This window comes from Grammomys surdaster, unplaced genomic scaffold (assembly GCF_004785775.1).
Source record: "Grammomys surdaster isolate TR1022 unplaced genomic scaffold, NIH_TR_1.0 751, whole genome shotgun sequence".
NCBI lineage: Eukaryota > Metazoa > Chordata > Mammalia > Rodentia > Muridae > Grammomys > Grammomys surdaster.
In genome coordinates, this window is record NW_021605170.1 from 887,654 (window position 1) to 908,939 (window position 21,286).

Sequence of the window (21,286 nt, forward strand, 5' to 3'; positions counted from 1 at the left end):
AACAGGTTACACAGGTCTTGTATTTCTTTGCCCTTGAAAGTTTTACGATCCTGTAACAGGCTTTTAATGTTTTCCTAAATAGCCCTCCCTTCCACAGCAAGTTAACAATGATTACCTGTGGGCTGACAGTCCCCTTAGCACTATGCCAAACACAGAAGCAAGAAAGTATATTCTTAGGAAAGACCAAGATTCCAAACTACCTTCTCTCCTTTCCCCTTCCCTCCCTTGAGAAAAGAATGTCATGTGGCAGGTTCAGTGGTTCCTCAACCCTGAAAAGCCATTCGAGCCTAGTAATTCCCAAAAATGTCACTGCTCTTTCCAGTCAGTATAAATGTCAATCTGTTTTCTCAAGTAGAATATTTGTCTTCAAATTAAAAATCTAGAAAATTGAGGCTGGGGGCATAGCTCCATGGTAGGACAATTGCCTAGCACACACAAAGCAGTGGGTTCAATGCCCAGAAGAGGAGGAGAAGAAGGAGGAGGAGGAGGAGGAGAAGGAGGAGGAGGAGGAGGGGGAGGAGGAGGGGGAGGGGGAGGAGGAGGAGGAGGAGGAGGAGAAGACATAACCATAGGGAGTGGTGGCATACACGTCTAATCTCGTACTTATGGCTGGCCAGTGGTCAAGAGCAGGGGGTGCTCTAGAGGCCTGTGCTTTGATTCTCAGCACCCACATGGCAGCTCACAATAGTATTCCAGTCCCAGGGGATCCAATATTCTCTTCTGGCCTCCTCAGGCACCACTGCCTGTGGTAAACAGACATATAAGCAGGCAAGACACCCATACACATTTAAAACCAAAACCAAAGGAACAACAAAACACTTCACACATGGAATTACTCTGTGGATGACATTAAACTCAAATAAGGTGCCTATCCCTCTCTTGCCTGAAGTCAATGTCAATGCTAAGAATGCTTGTAAACACCTTTAGTTTCTTTCATGAAATCGGAATGTCCTCCGGCCTCTAGTTTATAAACACAAATGAGGTCACATTCTTATGTACTGCCATGATCCTCACCTCCCCATGACTTTATCTCCCTACAATGTCTTCCTTTGAATCTCACACAAGAATTTCTTGATGTTTCCAAAAAGCATGAATAAGTTCTTAGTTCTAGCCTGTTAGATTTCTCTGGGACTCTGCCTATCATTTGGAGGCATAAAGGGCTTCATGTGGGCTCGTGTCTCCCTGTAGATGACCTCAAATCACTCTTCTCTCTTCAAGAATCTAGCTTGCTAGTTAAGAACATTGGTTTCTCTTCCAAAGGACCTGAGTTTAATTCCCAGCATCCTTGTGATGGTTCACATCTGCCAGTTATTTCAGTTGTGGGGTATCCTAATACCCTCTTCTGGCACCAGACACACACATGATGCACAGGCATTCATGCAGACAGAATACCTATACATGTTAAAAGTTTCAAAAAATTTTTAATAAAAAAATGATCTAGGTGGCTGTGTGTCATGTTGTCCTGAACACTGCTGTTTTCTGCTCTTGGAAGACCCAGGAGTAAGATTAGGGTCATGACAGGGATGATGACTAGGTTAAGATCCAGCCAAGAGGAACCCTGCAGGAAGGGCTTGGGCCTGACTCTCCTATTATGACAGGAGAATAAAGAAAACTTTTGTATTTTCCTTGGCTTCTAGCACAGCTCATGAGAGTAAAAGACAAAGTAGATGTGGTATTAAGTTCTGGATCAAAGCCAGGGCTTGTTGGCTTGGCTTTATCCCCTGGGTATAGCTATTTCAAGGTCTTATCAGGGTCATGTAGCTAGAGAGTGGGCCTCACAGATTATACTCAACACAGCTGACTTTGTATGACTTGTGCAAGAAATTCCCTTGGGAGAAAGAGCTTAATTAAGTACCTTTTCCATTATTTTACTTTAAATTTCTAACATTAACCTCAGAAAGTCTCTTTGGACAGTTGAACACATTGATCACAATTCCTCCCACCATGAGGCAAGTAAGCCAAGAATATGAAAATGAGTTTTATTTAAAAACAAAGCCAAACATTGGAGACATGGTCTCATGTATCTGAGGCTAGGCTGAGAACAGTGGTGGGGCAGACAGCAGTTGTACATTTTTTACCCTTTTCCCTCTTCTTCCTGAGTGCTGAGACTACAAGGTGCTACTGTGCCAGATTTTGTCTGGTGCTAGGGATGAACCCAGAGCTTTGTGAATGCTATTCAAGCATTCTGTCCACTAAGCTATACACCCAGCCCTCAAATCAATTATGCATATATGTATGATACATACACACATGTTCATGTGGCTGTGTACAGATGTGTTTGAGTGTGTGTGTAGGTCAGAGGTCAGCCTTGAATCTGTGCCTCCTTTTGTTGTTTATTTTGTTTTAAATGCAGGGTCTCTTACTGAACCTGGAGCTAACCAACCGGCTAGGCTGGCTAGCCAATGAGCTTCAGATATTTACCTGAGTCTTTCCTTCCTCTTGACAGCAGGGCTAGAGTTGCCGACCTGTGCTGGTGTAGCCAATTTTGAATGGATGTTAAAGCCCTGAGCTCAGGTTCTCATCTGTGTTGAAAGCCAGCTTCCCAGCTGAGGGTCAATCTCAAGATGGGTCCCACGAGGATCTCTGACCTGGCTGAGGACAGGGTGCCAATGGTGGCTGCCTGGCTTCCTCTGTCCGCACGCGGTCTGGGAGGGATGGAGAGCAGACAGGGAGAGTCCGCTGCTGCCTCTGCCACTAACCGTGTCTCAGCAGTGGCTGCAGAGAAGGGAAAAGTGTTACAGCTCTTTGAAAAGTGTTACAGCTCTTTGAAGTGCCCCAGTGAGGCACCAGCTGGCCAGTGAAGAGGGGAGGGACTGAGGGGAGGGACCGCGACAGAAGCTCTCAAACAACAGGAAGAATCTCACACACCTTTACTTCTGAGTTTGGCCCATATATACAGTTTTGGGGTGGGTTAAGGTCTGGCAGCAGGTGACCCCTATTGGCTTGGTCTGAGAGCTTGGGAATGCCTCATCTACATGATGGTGCCACTCCTACGTGATCAATGACCATGGGCCTCTCTGTGGGAGGGACTGTGGAGGGCTGAAGCTGAGAGAGTCAGAGGCCTAGGAAGAGCTTGAATCGCCTTCTGTCCCAGTGGTTTTATCTAGGGTGCTGGGGTTCTAAAGCTCTTCTACCAGGTATCCGACCTTTTCTCATAGCTCACTGCCCCACACCCAGCCCTTAAAGTCAAATGCTTATTAAAACAAATTTCCATTAATTTCATTTTGGTTTTCAAGACAGACTTTTTCTGTGTAGTCCTGGCTGTCTTGGAGCCCAGGCTGGCCTTGAACTCACAGAGATCCACTTGACTCTGCCTCCCAAGTGCTTGGACTAAAGGTGTTCAGCACCACCATATGGCTAATTTTTGTTAATCTTTAACAGTAAAATCAAATCAGTCACTCACAGTATGTAGCTCCCTGATGGTCTGCACTGCTTACCTGCCTCATTTCTTGATTTTTTTTGACTGTTTTGTTTGTTGTTGGTTTTTGTTGTTGTTTTTGAGACAGGGCTGCAGAGAGTCAACTTGAAACCTGGAGGTAAACTGAGGCAGGCAGTGTGAAGTATGGTGTTGGGGTGGGGCAAATGCTGATGGCTTTTGCCTATTTAACTCTCTCTTGCTATTCTAGGGCCAAAACCTGATGCCTTATGGCTATGAATTTCTGCTGATAGCAGAAGGGAATTAAGAAAAGAAACTTATTTACTTGAACTCTTTTTGATTCAGAGGTTCTCACTGGCCAGGTGAGAGGCTCTGAATTTGTTAATTCTTTGTAAGCTAGAGAGAAAAGAAAAAGAAAGGAACAGGCACAGAGACATGCACACTGGATGAAGTAGAAAAGGGCTACACTACTTTACTGCTCTTAGTTTTTAAACCTTCTCAGGATAGTTGATTACATGCTTTTCTAAGCACTGTGCATTCCATAAGTTCACAGTAACTTTAAGGTAATATTTAATGTCATAGGTCAGTAAGGTTTTAGGAGTTACAGCAGAATTGCTTACATGTCTTTACATTAAGACTAGTACCTAACTGAACACTCCTTATCCATTTTTCTAGATCCATAAGTTCATTATAAGTTTAAACCAATAGGTTTTTTTTGTTGTTGTTGTTGTTTGTTTTTTGTTTTTTGTTGTTGTTGTTGTTGTTTTTCGAGACAGAGTTTCTCTGTGTAGCCCGGGCTGTCCTGGAACTCACTCTGTAGACCAGGCTGGCCTCGAACTCAGAAATCCTCCTGCCTCTGCCTCCCAAGTGCTGGGATTAAAGGCGTGCGCCACCACCGCCCGGCTTGAAGACTTATATAAACTAGTCAATCATTTATTTCTGTCCTTGCACCTACAATAAACTTTCCATTTCCAATTTCAAGAAGCAATCCTGGAATGAAGTCTCTGGGAACCTTGCCCCTCAAAGCATACCCATCCCAGGCATGCAAAATGGTGGGCTATCTCCAGGAAACTCATTTACTTGCCATAGACTTTTCTGGATGGCTTCTGTCACTGGGCATCCTGTATTATAAGCTGGTCTAGAACTCACCATGTAGCCCAGGCTGACTTTGAACTTTCAGCAATCCCCTTGCCTCAGCCTTCAGAGTGCTGGGTTTATAGTGTAAGCCATCATGGGAAGCTCATGTCCTGCTTTTGCAACATACTTTTCTAGCTCCCACTCACTTACCTGACTTCACTGTGACACCTGGGTCAGATGTTTCATGCAGGAATCATGGTCCAGTTCCACAGACCAATCAGTGGATAGTAGAGGTAGATCGACTTCTTTATAGGTCTGGAAGCCAAAGAGTAGGAAGCAAATTACAGAATTGAAAGCCAGTCTGAACCAAAGATGTGGTAAATGGTCACTCGGACAAAGGGGCACAATAGTGACAAGCTGGGCAGAATAAATAAGGGGAGGGAGATTGAGAGTAGCAAGATTGAATGAGGCTATGAAAGAGATAAGATGAATGTCACAGGGATGTTTAAGGGATGTTCACATGCTTTGCAAAACTGTAAACTGGCAGGCACTACCATGTAAGGGATTGTTGTGGGAGAAACAGTTTCCTGGCTCTCATTCTCCACCCACATAATTTACTAACTAATGAGTTTCCTGGTGTTTTTAGCTATTTCCTAGCTCCATTGATCCTCAGTTTTTCCCATTGTCAAATGTGGACAATGAAGTCATTGTGAGGATTATTTGAGACCCAATTCATAAGACACACAGCATAGTACTTAGCACAGTAGATATGTCTTTCTTTCTGTCTCTCCTACGTAGAGACGTGAGGGGTGGTGTGGTTTTTGTGAATGTCTGTAGCTCTGCTTACTATCTCAACAGGAAGAGAAATGGGATTCCCTTGGTTGATAAGGCATCTAGTAATTGAAGTTCCCGGCAACTGGTGGGTCTCCAATGTCTCCATCTCTAGACAGAATCATAGAAAAGCAGTATCTCTGAGGTTACTCAACACCACTGAGACCTTCAGTCAGATCTTAGCCATGTAGAACCCTTTTCTTTTTGCCTTTGGCAAGCTGTCATGGCCTAATTTATTTTTTTATTTATTTAATTTTTTTTTTTAGAATAGAACTTGGATTAAAAAAGAGAAAAAACATGAATATGAATTAATTCACAAACTTATAAATAGTATGCAGAATTAAAATTGTCTGATGAAACTTATTCATTGAGACACAAACCTATTTTAAGCTGGGCTGGGTGGTTCAAGTCTGCAACTGCAGTTAACTTTGAGGCAAGAGGATCAAGAGTTAAAGGCCATCCTGGAAAATTTAGTAACACTCTGTCTTTAAGTAAAAATGACTGGGGATACATGTAATTCAGTAGTAGAGCACTTGACTAGCATGTATGAGGTCTTGGGTTCCATTATTCCATCGCCACCAATAATACAAAATAAAACCAAGCAACCAAACAAGAACAATGGCAAGAAGAAAAAAACTTTAATCCCAGCACAGGCAAGAGGCAAAAGCAGGTGGATCTCTGAGTTTGAGACCAGCCTGGTTTACAGAGCAAGTTCTAGGACACCCAGGGCTACACAGGGAAACCTTGTCTCAAAAAAACGTAAACCACCCCAAGACAAATAAACAAAGAACATCTGCCCCAACCCCCCAAAAGGCAGAACAACCTAAGACATACATTCCTAACAAACAGCTCTAGGCCAGAGAAATGACTCATCCAGTAAAGTGTTGGCTCCGTAAACCTGACAACCTGAGTTCAAACCTGGGGATAGAGAATATAAGAAGAGAACTAAATCCTGAAAGTTGTCTTCTGTCCTCTAAAATGCATGGCACTTGTGTACACACAAATATGTGTGTGCACACACACACACAACACACTATCATCCATCATCATCCTCACACACATTATCAATATCACACACCATCATTATCTTTTTGTTTTGGTTTGGTTTTTTTGAGACAGGGTTTCTCTGTGTAGCCCTGGCTGTCCTGGAACTCACTCTGTAGACCAGGCTGGCCTCGAACTCAGAAATCCTCCTGCCTCTGCCTCCCAAGTGCTGGGATTAAAGGCGTGCGCCACCACTGCCCGGCAAACAGACCAGTATGTAGTCAGCAGGATCGAACCTGTGCAGAGAGACCCCAGTGGATTTCTAGTCCATTGCCTTAACCACTTGGCCACGACTACAGCTACTGGCTTCATTTTTAAAATAAATGTGAAATCTGCTGAAAACCAAAACAAACCAACCAAACAAACAAAAGTCTTCTTTTAGAACCCAGCATGAAGTTCAGACTAGCTCAGATGGAGGCAGGAGTCATAAGTTCAAGATCCCGTGAACACAACAAACCACAATGTCTACTCAAAACAACAAAAGGCACATATACACATTCCAAAAATCCCCTCATGTATACACACACAAGAAGAGAAAGAAAGAAAAACAGAAAAACTATTTTGGAATTTGAGGGGAGGGCTTTTGAGAGTTCTAGACCACATTTTTGACTCTAAAATAAAATAAAAACAAGCCAGGAAATGGTGGCACATGCTTTTAATCCCAGTACTCAGGAGGCAGAGATGGCAGATCTCTGTGAGTTTGAGGCCAGCCTGGCCTACAAAAGGAGTTCCAGGACAGCCAGAACTATACAAAACAGAACAAACAAAAACAAAATTTTTTTTAAAAGGGAAGAAATCCTGATTACTTAGTTAAAACAACAGCAACAAAGGAAGAGGAGGAGCTAGGGAGAGCAGAGATGTAGGAGGATGAAGAGCCTTGCGGGTATGGAGAACAGTCATGGGTAACAACTTTTGTTTAGGTTAGCTAATTGGGAAACAACTCTCTTTGTATGGGCATATTGTTATTGATCATTACCAAACATATAAAGCTTTCGATTATTCTTAAAAAAAAAAAAAAAACAACAGCAACAAAATTGCTTGTTTGACACAGAGGCTTTCATGTAGACCAGGTTAGCCTTGAACTAAAGCACGGAATGACTTGAAATTCTTATCTGTAACTGGACTTTTGACTACTTTATTGGGTTCTTTTTCTTCTACCTCCCAACCACGTCCACCCCCATCCCTTCTAATCCCCCAACACTAGGTAGGAGAGAAAGAAGGTTAGAGGGGAAAGGAGACATTAATCTTGTTAGAATACTTCCTGCTTATTAGGGGTGTCAAGGGGGCTGGAGAGATGGCTCAGTTGTTAAAAGCACTGACTGCTCTTCCAGAGGTCCTGAGTTCAATTCCCACCATGTAGCAGGATATTTTTCCCGAATGTTGGGAGGAGCTAAGGTGGGAGGATTAAGGAGAGGAAGAGGAGGAGTAAGGAGAGGAAGAGAAGGAAGAGGAGGAGCTAGGGGAGAAAGCACAAGAGAGAGGGGAACATGGAAGCGGATGTGTGCCTGTCTCTAGCAGTCAAAGTTAGTTGATATATCTGGATTGGGTATTGGATTACGTTTCTGATTGTGTGGACATCTTGTTATTGAGCATTACTAAATATATAAAACCTTTGGATAATCTAAGCATTAAAGTCTCAATCCTACTGGGCCAGCATGGGTGGTGGGATGGTCTAGGCACTGCCCAGCCTTGTAGAGACAGTGGAGAAGATTGTCAGAGCCATCTCCCTCACTGGCATCTCATGGGTGGCAGGGCTGGTGTTTCTGGCTGGCCGTTTCTAGCTGTGATACGGTGTGCACATGGCCTCCAGCTATGGAACATGGCGGCTGAGCTAGGCAGAGCCACTGCAGCTTAGATAGTTGGCTTGACCAGTGGCCATTTTTTAATATCTCCCACTACACCACCAACCACATGGTGGCTCACAACCATCTGTAATGGGATCTGATGCCCTCTTCTGGTGTGTCTGAACACAGCTATAGTGTACTCATATAAATAAAATAAATAAATCTTTAAAAAAAGGGGGAGGGGATGTCCAGTTCCTTGGGGCAGGTCCAATTTTTGTTGGCAGGATATCTGCAACCAGCCACTAGCAATCATCCAGCAATGCAGCAATCCTCAAACAGCAATTCAAAAGCAAAAAGCAGCAGGGAGCAGCAGCCGCCAGTGTTTCTTGGGGCTCTGACATTTTTATACTTTCTCAAGAGTTTCCAGAATTCCAAATATACACTATCTTTGGCTGGCAAAGTCACACTCCTGCCAGAGCACAAGACAAATCATAGTTAGCTGCTGTGGACAATCTGAAGCAGCTCCATATTCCACATCTGGGATTAAAACAAAAACATATTCACATAACATTTCTGTTTTTTTTTTTCAAAGAAACCAAAATTCTTACTACACTTATTCTCCTGCCTCTGCATCCCAAATGCTGGGGTTACAGGCAGGTACTGCCAAGCTCAATTACTATTTTATTCCAAGTGCAGGATCTAAAGTGACCAGGCGAAGTTTTGTTAATATTTAAATATTGATCCTTCTGGAGTGTCTGAGGTGTAGGATAGCTAGGTTGATACGTACTTTCCTCCTTCCACAGAAACCACTGATTCTTCTTCCTGCTATACAAGAAATGGCTGCCAATGTAGAACACTGTGCAAAATGTTCATAGAAAATCGTGCAGAATCTGGATTTACTTAAATTGCATCATAGAATGTTGTAGATTTTACGTTGTCTTAGACTTTCATTCTACCTGACTTGTTTTTAACCAATGGCATATAATCCTCTAAAAAGCTGGCTTAACCTCTCAAAATATCTTGCAGTTAAGGAATGGGTTAAAATTGGCTTGTTCCAGATGTTGGCAGAGGGCAGAGTGCCTAATTTGAGTCTGTGCTATTAAGGTTGGTCTAAAGCCACATCAAGGGTTTTGGATACCACTTGCCATAATATCTTTCTTTGCCTTGGTCCTAGGCAGCTGCATTAGCTACTTTTCAGTCGCTGTGACAAAATACCATGACCAAGGTGAAGTGGAAATTTCTGGTTTCTTTGGAGATTCTGTTGTGTTATGTGATATTTTTCTGGAGACTGTCTCATGAGAGGATGTTTTGCTGAAGCAAAGATGTGGGAGGATGTTGTACTGAAAACAGACATGTGTTTTTCTGGAATCTGTCTGGAAAAAGGGTATATGGTGTTTTGTTGGAGAGGACACTTGAAAGAATGTGTGGTGTTTGGAAAGGGTTTAAGTATAACCCAACAGACAGTGGTTGATGCTGTGGCATTGGTTCCCCTTGCCTTCTTTGCTGATCATTGTCAGGATTTTGTGTGACTTCGTAGAAAGAAATGCACCAAAGAACTTCTCATAATATTCCAGAAGCTTCTTGCTACTTCTGCAGACTCTAGTCGGTTGGCAGAGCCTTGATGTTTCTACTGGATAGAACTGCCATTGCTGATTTGTGTGAACTGAACTGCTGGTATCCTAACAACGAAGATTGGGATTGCCCCAAAGAACTATTTCTATTTGTTTTGTTTTTTGTTTTTTCGAGACAGGAGCTGTGGCTGTCCTGGAACTCACTCTGTAGTCCAGGTTGGCCTCGAACTCAGAAACCTGTCTGCCTCTGCCTCCCAAGTGCTGGTATTAAAGGCACGTGCCACCACCGCCCGGCCCAAAAAACTTTTTCTAAATAGGTACACATCCCCATTTGCCCTATTAACCTCTCTTTCCACTACTTCTGGTGGGTGATGGGTTAGAAGGGAGGTTAAAGAGTTTAAGAACTTTTATTAAAGTAGGTTTTGAAAAATATAAGCCTACACCAAGGCAACTTATAGAAGGAAGAGTTTATTTGGGCTTATGGTTCCAAGGGGCTAAAGCTGGGAAGTGTGTCAGCAGGCAGGTCTGGTAGCTGGAGCATCAAGCAGAGAGCTCACACTGTAAACTTCAAGCAAAAATGGGAGAGATCTAATGGAATGACTTGAGGCCTTGACAGCTCAAAGCCCATACCCAGTGAAGTACTTCCTCCAGCAAGGCCTTACTTCCTCAACCATTCTCATCCAAGTTGCCACAAGACTCAAGTCAGGAGAAATTACTTGGTCATATCAATCCAAATGGAGTTTGCTTTCCCATCCTGTAGCTTGTTTGCTTGAAAAGCTTGCTTCTTTGTTAAGCAATATTAATGGCGGTGTTGGGAAGAGAGTGTGACTAGTAGGATCAAGACACGTGACACTAGACAGTTGAGAAAAGAGATGCACACCCATGGGATCTCCTCATCCTTGCCTCTCCTCCAAATGCATCCTTGCCACACTTGAGCAAAATCAAGCCTTGTCTCTCACATACAATCTGCCACATCACATGGACCTCATTCTTGGTTTAATCATTCCAAGGACTGAGTGCCTGCTATGCTCTATGTCCATGTGTTAATGCCAATCCCATATGTGCTTGTAGATTTCTGTGCCCTACTGTGAGACTAAGAGATTGCTTCTGTGAACCCAATTATGAAGGCAAAATAGGTCCACCTATCATAGAACAATGGATGACAGCAGTACTAATTCTCGCACTCTGGAGGCTGAGGCTGAAGGATCACAGATTCAAGGTCAGCCTAAGCTGAACAAACAAACAGAGGAGCAAAGAACAGCAACAAAGGAAGAGAAGTAAGACATTGGTGAAGGTCGAACAAATAAAGCTGAGAGAAAGTATGGCAGGTTAGAAGGACCAACACAAGCACTGTAGGCAAATGCATGCACTAAGGAAGACTTCTTGGACATGTTGGGTATGAAAAGTAGTCAGAAAAATAAAAGAAGGGCCTGACAAAACTACACAGGCACAAAGACCTGCATTAAGGTATTTTGGGCCAGGTATAGTGGCGCATGTCTTTAATCTCAGGACTTTGGAGGCAGAAGCAGGTGGATCTCTTATCTCCCACGGTCTATGTAGATGGCACCAGGCCAGCTAGGACTACATAGTAAGACCCTACCTGAAAACAACAAATAACAACAAAAAGAAAACGTGTGCTAAAGGCAGGACAAGGTGGCTCATGTCTATAATCCCAGAACTCAGAAAACTGAGGCAGGAAGATCACCAAGAGTTTGAGGCTGGCTTGGTCTATATAGTGAGCTCCAAGCCAGCCAGGACTACACAGCAATCCTGTCTCAGAAACTGTACTGGCTAGCTTTGTATGTCAACTTGACACAAGATAGAGTCATCACAGAGAAAGAAGCCTCAATGAAGGAAATGCCTCCTTGAGATCCAGCTGTAAGGCATTTTCTCAATTAGTGATCAAGGTGGGAGGGCCCATTGTGAGTGGTGCCATCCCTGGGCTAGTAGTCCTGGGTTGTATAAGAAAGCAAACTGAGCAAGCCAGGGGAAGCAAGCCAGCAAGCAACACCCTTCCATGGCCTCTGTATTAGTTAGCTCCTGCCTCCAGGTTCCTGCCCTGTGAGTTCCAGTCCTGACTTCCTTTGGTGATGTGGAAACATAAGCTGAATAAAGCCTTCCCTTCCCAGTTTTCTTCTGGGTCATGGTATTTCACTGAAGCAAGAGAAACCCTGAGTAAGACAGAAACAAACAAAAATCCAAACAAGCAAAAAGAAGTCTTGCTTTGTTTCGGAAACATCTCACAGAGCCGAGGCTGGCTTCAAACTCACTACTTTGTCAAGGATAACCTTGAACGTTTGATTCTCTTGTCTCTACCTCCCAAGAACTGGGATTTCAGGTGTGTGCTTTTAGGCACTGCTGGGAATTAAACCCAGGGCTTCATGAATGCTAGGCAAACACTTTACCAACCAAGCCACATCCCCATACTAAAGAACAAAACTGGTTTAGGTGCATCGGCTCTCAGGTCTGATCTGTGCAGAGGCTTCCTAAATCCTCTGTGAGAACACAGTTCCTCTTCTGCTCTCCTTGGTTGGTCTCATGGCAGCAGAGGATGGTATCCTGAGACATCAAGACCCTGCTTTCTCACCTCATTTTCTTCCATCTCATTTTCCAAGAGCAGGGGGCCTCAACTGTGTATAGATTTCCTTGAATGACCCTCTTCTGTCTGCCTCCACTATCTGGGACAGGAAATGCATGTTAAGATCAGTGAGTCCTATAAATACAGACTCACTTCTTTAACTCTAAAAGAGGTTCCTCATGTGGGTGAGCTGGTGAGGTTTTTGTTTTGTTTTGTTTTGTTTTGTTTTTTCAAGACAGGGTTTCTCTGTGCAGCCCTGGCTGTCCTGGAACTCACTCTGTAGACCAGGCTGGCCTCGAACTCAGAAATCCGCCTGCCTCTGCCTCCCAAGTGCTGGGATTAAAGGCCTGCGCCACCACCGCCCGGCTGAGCTTGTGAGTTTTAACTATCAACTTAGAAATCATCTAGCATCATTTGGGAAGAGAGTCTGAGAAATTTATCTAGTTAAGATAGACACGTGGGTATGATTATGGGGAATTGTCTTGATTGTTTATTTTTGCAGAAGAGCTAGCCCATTCTGGGGAGCACCATTTAGTAACAGGCTGCTGAACTGTGTAAGTGTGAAGAAAGCTAGGTGTGCATAAGAAGGAATCAAGGGACTGGAGCTATAGCTCAATACTTAAGAGCACTTGCTGCTCTTGCAGAGGACCTGAATTCAGTTTGCAGCACCACAGGGTGGTTCGTAGCCATCTGAACTCTAGTTCCAGGAGATCTGATGCCCTCTTCTGACCTTCACATGCACCAAGCACAAATGTGCTGTGATAACAGCAACAGGAATGAAACAGGGTGTTTGGTGGCACATACCTGCAATGTCAGTATTTAAGGTTTGAGGCAGAAAGATTAGGAGTTCAAAGCCACCCCTAGTTTAACAGGAAGTACAAAGCTACCCTGGGCTACATGAGATTATTTATTAAAAAGTAAGTTCCATAATACTTAACAGTATGGTTTGCTATACCATATTAGTAAATGAAGATTAGCAATCCATGAGTAACATATCTGGCAGATGTGTGGAGGGCAATAATTGCAGATTAGATAGAATAACTTCTGATTATAATGAAGACAAGTTATCAAGTTATAAATTACTGGGGCTGCGGAGATGGCTCAGTGGTTAAGAGCATTTGCTATTGTTCTTCCAGGAAACCTGAATTCAGCTCACAGGATATCAGTTAGAGAGAGTTACAGCCCTGTTTAACTCCAGCTCCTGAGTAATCTGATACCTCTAAGGGACCTCACTCCTGTGCATGTTCCCACTTACACACATACATAACTAAAAATAATAAACATAAATTTAAAAAAATAATCTCTTAAATTACAGATTACATAGTAAAGGGGGGGCAACACTACAAAGCTGCCATATGGTGACAGTCTTTTCCTGGTGAGCATGGTTCTGAACTGAGGGCACAAGTCAGATGACCTTAAGGGCTCAAGGAAGGGCTGACATTTAACGGTGTCTGTGAGATAAGGTTGTTAAAGGGACGACTGCAGCAAGCTCATGGGTAATTAGATGTACAAGTCACTGAGAAAGAACTCTGAGAATCATCAGAGGGGTAATCTTGACCATTGATTATTCAGAACATCTCAGCCTGTAAGATTGTGTGTGTGTGTGTGTGTGTGTGCTGTATACAGGCCAGAAGCTGGTATGTGATGTCCTCAGCTGCTCTCTACTTTAATTTTCTTTCTTTCTTTCTCTCTTTCTTTCTTTCTTTCTTTCTTTCTTTCTTTCTTTCTTTCTTTCTTTCTTTCTTTCTGTTTCCTTCCTTCCTTCCCTTCCTTCCTTCCTTCCTTCCTTCCTTCCTTCCTTCCTTTCTTTCTTTCTTTCTTTCTTTCTTTCTTTCTTTCTTTCTTTCTTTTGTTGTTGGTGTGGCACACACACACACACACACACACACACACATACACACACACACACACACGTGCTGTATGCAGACCAGAAGCTGCTCTCTACTATTGACTGATTGATTGTGGGTGGGGCTGTGAGCTTGCCAGAAAGCACATGTGGAGGTAAGAGAACAACTCTGTGGAGCTGGTTCTCTACTTCAACATTTATATGGGCTCGGGGATCAGATTCAGGTTTCCAGACTTGTGCAGCAAGCTCCTTTACCAGCGTGGGTCCTTTCACTGGCATCGTTCTCTTTCTGAACCTGGTGATCCCTGGTTCCACTACACTTGTTGGCCAGTAAACCTCAAGCATCCTCCTGTTTCTACCTCCCCAGCTCCAGGATTACAGGAAAATGCTGCTGCTCCCAGCCTTTCCCGTGGATGCTGGGAAACAAGCTCATGCCATTGTGCCTGCACAGCGAGTGCCGCACCAATGGAGCTGGGGCCATCCTCCCAGGCCTTCAAAGATTCATCTTGACAGTCATTCACACAGGAGACAAATACGCTCACATTCTGGGGGCCCCTCCATATAGACATACACGGACATTTCGCTAAGTCTCCAGCTTCCGTTTCCTCAGTGTTTCTGGTCTTCATTGAAATTCTGCACATGCACACAGCTTCTTTTTTGTTTACCAGGACACATCCGAGTTAGATTACTGTTATAGTTCCATTCTCACTATGTAATATTTTGGAAAGCTATCCAAAACCCAGAATTGAACTTCATGGTCTGTAGTCAACTGGTCAAAAAGAACTTCCTGAAGAAAAAGTACAAAGTAGGCATGCTGTGAAACCTATCTGCTTGTGCATTCACTTAGGTTTCCAGAAATTTTTTACCCTGGATATGTGTGCCGCTTTACCTCGACGATGAAATGAACCAAATTTTTGGTTCAGTGTCTCAGGCAACTCTGTTAAGATGAGAATCTCACATGGTCAGATTGATACGGATGAATGTTATGTTATGACAAAGATATTCCAGAGATGGAAGACAGCCTTCTGCCTGAGGTGAGCTTGCTCAGCAATCTCAGACATACCCCATCTCTGCTTCATCTCTGTCAAACCGAGTAAGCAAATATTCCAAAGCAGGACGACGTTCTGACACCTCCTACTAACTCTCTTGTAATGGTGTAAATTTTGATCTTTTTTTTTAAAAAAAAAGATTTATTTATTTATTATATATGTGAGTACATTGTCACTGTCTTCAGACACCAGAAGAGAGCATCGGATCCCATTACAGATGGTTGTGAGTCACCATGTGGTTGCTGGGAATTGAACTTGGGACCTCTGGAAGAGTAGTCAGTACTCTTAGCCACTGAGCCATCTCTCCAGCCCCCATAAAATTTGATCTTATGTTGATGTTAGTCTTGGCTTATTATTTCATTTGGGGCCTTGAGAGACAGACAATTTCTCCCCAGCTGTCTTACAAAAACATAAAAAGCAAGCAGTGCTTTCTATACTACATAACTTAAAGTAAGGATTTTGTTTTGATACAAACACTTGCCATGTAGCCCAGGCTATCTTCAAACTCATGATTCTCCTACTATGTCAGCCTTGAAAATGCTGGTGTTACAGAAATGTTGTATCCTTCCCAGCTTAAGGTGGGATATTTATGGATATTTGAGAAGTTTTTCTCTATTACTGTTCAGGTTTCAGTGCCAGAACAGGCTTCATGAAACCTGATTCAAAAATAAAACAGAGCTGGAGCGATGGCTCAGCAGTTAAGAACACTGACTACACTTCCAGAGGTCCCAAGTTCAATTCCCAGCAACCACATGGTGACTCACAACCATCTGTAATGGGATCTGATGTCCTCTTCTGGTGTGTCTGAAAGCAGCTACAGTGTACTCATACAAATAACAAATAAATAAATCTTTAAAAATAAATAAATAAAAATAAAACAAACAAAATATTCTCTAACAGAGTGTGCTCACCTCGTCTGTTCCCCTATAGTAATGAATCATTGCTGTAACTATCAGGTCACGTATCAGTCGATTGCCTTAAAGGCACAGAGGCAAAGGTCTGGAAGTAGGAATTGGTGAGATGGCTCAGCGGGCAGCATGCTTGCCCCAGAATCCTAACAATCTGAAAGTCAATTGTTATCAAAGGAGTTGTTAGGATCAAAGATGAAGTAAGCCCTAGCAATTCTATGGCCAACCAGTCTCAACTGGCTAATTACAGAAACAAGCAATACCAAAAACAGAAAACGGATATTTATTTGATATGGCCACGTTGGGAAGAGGAATGGAATCCATCTTCAGGGTCCTGACATGACATGACGCAACTAAGCAGGCTGGTCAAGGTGCTGTCCCAACCATCAGCAGTGTCTCAGCTCCAGTCTCTTCCCTCTGCCCGGCACCAGGCTCCAGGCTTTTCCTTTTCCCAGCATGAGATTCCTGGGGAAATTCCAGCTTCTCGGGGTCCATTGTTTCAAGAGTCTGATGGCCAAAGGAAGGGGCACACATCTTTCTAGAGGATCTTTACTCCTGCCAGGACAGCTACAGGACTCAGGGTTGGTGTCAACCAACACACAGACTGATTAAATGACTGATTGGGTCAGGATTTCATGTAGTCCTGGATGCTGGTATTGTGTGCACCACACCCATTTTATGTGATACAGGGGATGGATTCTAGGGATTCTTGCATTTTGGTATTTCAAAATTTTGGGCTAGATTTCTAAATTCCAACTGGGCTCAGTAGCTCCTTAGTCTTTGTCTGTTCCTCCTCTCCCTATCTTTTTCTTTATTTTATTTTTTTTGAGTATCACAAAAGTTTATTTTGCAAAAAGTTTCACATGAAAATGTACATGACCCAACTCTACAGCACAACCAAACAGGCCCTTTCCAGTCCAAGATGTTATGTTCTTACCCTAGGTATTACAGTCAGCACTCAGGGGATAAGGCACAGTTCCATACTGCCATCCTTAGTTAGCATCCTGAGGCGTTCTCTTGTTTTCGAACTTCAAGCTCAGCCAAACAGAGCTTTACCCAACTGTGGCTCCACAAAGGAGAGGCCCAGTCCAGCATGTTGAACTATCCATGTACCGTGTAATGGATTTTAGCCAGGAGCCACTGGGACTGCAGCAGCTGCAAATGGAGTTTTCAGTGCTAGGAAAAGGCAGGTCTACAGCAGGGAAGGGAGGAAGGCCTTAAGCCATTGTTAACTGTGTGGGGGAATTCTTGCTTGTCAGCTGCTAAAAGGAAGCTTTAGCCACACTCTGGAGTCAAGGGTCCCTTTCCCTTCCCATGTTCCTATAATTTTCTCTTTCTATCCATGCCTCATTATCTTTCCTATCTTTTAACTTTTCCCTTTGCAAAATATCTTCACTGCTTCTTCTTCCTCTTCCTCTCCTCCTCCTCCTGCTCTTCCTCCTCTTCCTCTTCTTCTTTTCTTCTTCTTCCTCTTCTCCTCCTTTACCTCCTCTTCTCCTTCCCCTCTGTCTCCCATCACCCTCCCTCTCCCTCTAATAATAGCATGCCTGTGTATGTATGTGTGTAGATGAAGAAAAACATCTTTTGGAAGTCATGTCTCTTCTTCCATTTTAATACAGATTCTAGGGATTGAACTCATGTCACCAAGCTTGCTTGGTGAGTGCTTTTACTAGGTGGGCCATCTTACCACTCCTAGTTTAACTTTAAAAGGTTTTGTTTTATTGACTTAACACATTAATTATGCATATCAAATAGATGTAGCACGATAGTCTCCTGCTTCTCCCTCCCAAGTGCTAAGATCACAGCTCTACACAGCAATGTTTTTCCCCTTTCTCCCCCTCCCTTTCTTTCTCTCTGTCTCTGTCTCTCTCTCTCTGTCTCTCTCTGTTTCTTTCTTTCTTTCTTTCTTTCTTTCTTTCTTTCTTTCTTTCTTTCTTTCTTTCTTTCCTTTCAAGATAGGGTGTCACATTATAGCCCAGGCCAGTCTTTAACTTGCAACAATCCTCCCACCTCAGCCTCCCAAGGGCTGGGAGTACAAGTGTGAATTATTACATCCAGGTGACATTAGTCATGGATGAAGCATGAAGCTTAGATGTGTAAGACCATGATTATTTCACCAGCACCCAAAACCACAAGTCAAATTGTGTAGTATGACAGGACAATCTGAGGTGCAAACAGTTCTGTGATCAAAAACTTACAAGAACCACGTCTCCTCCTCAGGACAGTTGGTAGAACATCTGCAGTATGTGAGGCACTATATATATGATAGAAATGATAGAAATAGAATCCAGAATTTGTGCGTGCCAGGAAGTGCTTCTCTACTAAAATTAAACCCCAGCTCCTCAGAGACCTTCAGATACAACCTGGGATTTAAATATCAAACTAGTTTAGAGAAGAAAAAAACTAGAAACCATGTAACTTACCTAAGGTTACTTAGTTAGAATCTCTAGAGCTGGGCTCCAAGCTGAGGTTACAGGATCCAAATCCATCTAAAGAACCCTTAGGCTAGAGAGATGGCTCCGGGGTTAAAAGTACTGGCTGCTCTTCCAGAGGTCCTGAGTTCAATTCCCAACACCCACATGGTGGCTCACAACCATCTATAATGTGACATAATCCCCTCTGCTGGCATGCAGGTATACATGCAAATAGAGTACTCATACATGAAATAAATAAGTACACCTTAGGGGGAAAAAGATTCCTCACCACAGGGACCTCAGGGACACTGTTGGTTGACCAGAGCTGTCACAGTTGGCAGCAGAGAAAGGGTTAGGAGGGAATGATGGACTCCATCAATCTTCATGTATGAATCTAATGGCAAAGGAATGTTACCTTGTAACGAGACGTCCCTGCTTTTGCTATCAATTCTTGCAGGTAAAGCAGGAGTAGAATGTAATTTACCTATCAAAATTTTTGAGATAGGTGTGATGATTCCCACTTGTAATCCCAACATTGCAGAGGCAGGGGGATTACTGAAAGTTTGATGACATTGGACTACATAGTAAGCTCCAAGCCTGCCTGGGATTCAGCCTGACATTGTTTCAAAAGATCAAACAAATGGACTGTGGACCCTTACCCTAGGGTGGATAAAATGACAAGCTTTCCAGCTTAAAGGAAGGAAGGAAACCATCAGCCCCTCTACTTTGGGAGACAAGAGATTGCTTCCCCAGATGCCCTAGATAGAGGCAGTGTTCTGTGAAATGCCTGTTTCACAGGAGGAGGAATGTCACCAGACTTTCAGAACTATATGACTTTGTTAGTTTTCAAGAGGGAGAATATAACACTGCACCAGCTGTCCCTACTTCTGTTTCAATATAAAAGTCACCTCTGGAACAAAACCAGACCCAGAGAGGGATTGAATACTATGTCCTCCCCACTGCTAAATCCTTACTTGGTGTGGGATTAAGAAGCAAGCTAACCTCCTGTCAGGCTGAGTCAATGGACAGATCTATTTCCAGCTCTCAACTTGTCCCCAGATGCTCGGAGTCGCTTGCCAAATAGAATCAGTGCAGAAGCATCTGCAGGTCCCGATCGAGAACTTTAAGTATCCAGGGAGAGAGCGGCAGACACTGCCCCGAAAGTGAAGGAAATTGGCAGCTCTCATGTTGTGTAGCCAAACCATTTGTTAACAGTAGGAAAAGGAAAAGCCAGTCCTGAGCAGCCCACATCCCTTACACAAGAATGTTATTTCCAGACACGATTTCGCCTGAGAATGAGGACCTCCTTGGGGAATTCTCTGCCTGGTACTTGGCCTCTGCAGCTCTGACCTCTTGCTGAGACTACTCTCAGACAGGATAGAAAGTGGCAACTGTGGGAGCCTGCAAAGGAAAGGAGCTTCTGACCCCAAAGCCTGACTGAAGCCTCCCTCAAAAAAAAAAAAAAAAAAAATCACAGCACAATGAACAACTGTGTGAGGCCTTCCTCCCTTCGTGTCTACAAACTTGCAATTTTCTAAAACTCTCACCAGAAAACCTCTTACAAGGAAAGGGCACATACTAAACCCTTGTACAGTCCTACCTGGTTCTGGTTTTACTTTGTCAGATATAATACATCCGAGACCATTGGAACCACCTATGACCTCACATGTTTGAGGGTTCACACCCGGGCTCTTGGGTTCGTGTCTTGTTGCCTTTCTTTCTATTAAGAGAAAAGATTAATTCATTTTATTTTTAAAGATTACTTTTATTTATGTTTATGCATCTATGTGTGTGAACGGCACCTTTGGTATCAGAGCCCTTGGGGCTGGAGTTAATAGGCAGTTGTGAGCTGCTCAGTGCAGATTCTGGGGACTGAACTGGTTTTGTAGAAGAGCAGCAAGCACTCTTACCTATGGAGCCATCTCTCAAGCCTACTGTTTCTATTTTGTTTCATTTTGTTGAGACAGGGTCTCGCCATGCAGCTCTGGCTGGAGTGGATGTTCCTATGCAGACCCCGTGGCCTCTGGCTCACAGAGATCTGCCCATCTCTGCTTCATGAGTGCTGGCCTTTGGCCTCCTAGTCTCTCTGGTCACTGTCTCTGTGCCTAACTTCCACACATGCAGCATTCGGTATGCCTTTTGTTTCTGGATGATTCTTCCTGTCATTCGTTCCTGAGTGCTTGTTGCTATAATGTAAGCTGTACTGAGGACTGAGCCAGGGCCTCATGCACGCCAGGCTCTGTCTGCACTGAGCCACATTGCAGAGGGATGGATATGTCCTTTTGATTCCTAACTTACCAGGCTGCCTAGCCAAGACTATTAGTGATACAACCTGCTTCCTTGACTTTTGGGTTTTGTGTGTTTGTTTTTTTGTTTTGTTTTGTTTTGTTTTGTTTTGTTTTGTTTTGTTTTGCCACAGGGTTTCTCTGTGTAACCTGACTGTCCTGAGACTTGCTCTGTAGACCAGGCTGGCCCAGGAACTCCGAGATCCACCTGCTTCTGTCTCCTGAATGCTGGGATCAAAGGTATGCACCATCAGACCTGACTATATAAGTTGTTCAAAAGGGTCCTATGAGGACTCCCTGCTGTTTTTTTCTTTCAGTAAGGGGGATTATACAGGCTGATAAGGCCACAAGGGTCAAAGAAATCCTTGTTACACTGAGCCATACGAAGGTTAAACACTTTTTGTTATTCTCTGACTATATTATTCTCTATTCATATATATGTATATACATATATATATACACACTGTATTATTCCCTGACCATTTCATATATGTATATACTGTATTATTCTCTATTTCATATA